At 43.6% G+C, this 2,500-nt stretch overlaps 1 protein-coding gene across 1 annotated transcript in view; it reads left to right on the top strand.

The window, feature by feature from the left end:
• Positions 1-2,500, top strand: part of prox1a (prospero homeobox 1a) — a 44,315-nt gene that overhangs the window by 26,536 nt on the left and 15,279 nt on the right. The window lies entirely within an intron of this gene.

Genomic DNA, 2,500 nt, shown 5'->3' with positions numbered 1-2,500 from the left:
CTAAAGGCTCGTCTGGCTGGTAGCACAAGTCTCCCTGGTTAGCATTATAGCGGGATTGTTTTCAGGATTATCATGTGTCATCCGAGCATAGAATAGATGGAAGGAGATGTGACTACTACTTTGTGTATTAGCATTATTAGTTGTTTAATGTATTACAATCATGATTTTGGTATCTATGCATATATATAGATATATATTTAATATGTATACACAATTATGATCATTATATGTTTGGATCCAAATATACAAATAGTGTCCTTAGATACTTCCTTACTGTAGTCTGAATATTATTAATAATCATTTTCTAACAAACTTCAACAGTACTATTTGTATTATTTTGGGGCATCACCAAGTGGCGAGAAATGTGTGTGCGTGTGCGTGCGTGCGTGCGTGCGTGCGTGCGTGTGTGCGTGTGTGTGTGTGTGTGTGTGTGTGTGTGTGTGTGTGTGTATGTGCTTTTGTTAATTGCTGAGTTGTCATGTTTTTTCAGTGCAGCTCTTTTGTGGATCCGCCCACTCTCCACAGCACACACACACACACACACACACACACACACACACACACACACACACACACACACACACACACACACACACACACACACACACACACACACACACACACAGACTCACACACACACACACACACACACACACACACACACACACACACACACACACACACACACACACACACACACACACACACACATACACACACACGCACAAACACACTCACAATTATGTTCCATTATGTCACTTCACTGACCGGCACTGAAAAATACCTCTTTTCCTCTCCCCCCCCACTCCCTCCCCCTTCCCTCCCCCTTCTTCTCTTCCTTCCCCTCCTACCCCCTGGTTCACTCCCTCTTTTATTCACCCAGCCTCATACTACTCATGCCCCTCTTTCTCTCCGTCACTCTGTGTGTGTGTATCTCTCTCTATCACTCTGTCTCTGTCTCTCTCTCTCTCTCTCTCTCTCTCTCTCTCTCTCTCTCTCTCTCTCTCTCTCTCTCTCTCTCTCTCTCCCCCTCTCTCTCTCTCTCCTCTCTCTCTCTCTCTCTCTCTCTCTCTCTCTCTCTCTCTCTCTCTCTCTCTCTCTCTCTCTCTCTCTCTCTCTCTCTCTCTACCTCACTCTCTGTCTCTTTCTTCCCCCCTCTGTGTGTGTGTGTGTCTCTCCATCTCTCTCTCTCTCTCTCTCTCTCTCTCTCTCTCTCTCTCTCTCTCTCTCTCTCTCTCTCTCTCTCTCTCTCTCTCTCTCTCTCTCTCTCTCTCTCTCTCTCTCTCTCTCTCTCACTCTCCCTCTCTCGCTCCTCTCTCTCTCCTGTGGGACAATGTCTGGTAACAATACTGAGCTTAATCCGTGTGTCAAAGCCGTTTTTCCCCTTCGCTGAACACATAAAAGACACACACTGACGCAAAGACACGCAGTCACGCACACACACACACAACCACTCAAAGACATGCACTCACGCACACAAATGCACACATACACTTTCACTGTTGTTTTTTTCTCCATGCTTTGTCTTATTTGCGAAGCAAATGAAAACCCCAATCAATATAGCGCACACACTAATACACACACACACACGCATACACACTACACACTTTCACACACACTAATATTGAAAGACACCAACACGTACACACACACACACTAATATACAAATACACACACAAGCACACACTCACACACACACACACACACACACACACACACACACACACACACACACACACACACACACACACACTAATATACAAATAAAAACACAATAATACACACACACTAATATACAAATACACACACACACACACACGCACACACACACACACACACACACACACACACACACACACACACACACACACACACACACACACACACACACACACACACACACACACACACACACACACACACACACATACACATAGTTTGGAGAATGAAGACATGAGTTAAAAGCCCTCTCTACTTCACTGCTCCTCTCTCGTCACTTCTTATTATTTCTGCTTCCATCATCTTTCCTACTCTCCCTTCATCTACCTTTCCTCCCCCTTTCTCTCTGTGGTCAATTCTCCATTCAACAAACTTTATTCAGTCTTCGACTTCTGAAGTTTTTAAATTTTTTAACATCAAACAAAAGTTTACTGGAATGACGTACTAATCTTTGTAACATCAGTTCAACCTGTTTCCTTTTAATGCAAGATATGACAAATAGTTACAGAAATGACACAAAGTTACAGGCAGCAGTTACAGAAATGAGAAATGACTGTTACTGATAAATAATTACGAATAATACCGCTAATGAAAAAACAGAAGCCATGCCGACAAACAGTAGCGGTAAACACAAACAGTTAACAGTAATGACAAGGAGTAGTAGTGCGTGCTGCGAAAGAGTAACGCTACTGCCAAGGAATAACAGTGATGATGAATAGTCACAGAAATACCAAAGCTGTTACAGTAACGCCGCATTCACACCGTACACCTCCGTTGACGG

Source organism: Gadus morhua, chromosome 7 (assembly GCF_902167405.1).
Source record: "Gadus morhua chromosome 7, gadMor3.0, whole genome shotgun sequence".
In the NCBI taxonomy this organism is placed as follows: domain Eukaryota; kingdom Metazoa; phylum Chordata; class Actinopteri; order Gadiformes; family Gadidae; genus Gadus; species Gadus morhua.
This window is presented reverse-complemented; position numbering and strand designations above follow the sequence as displayed.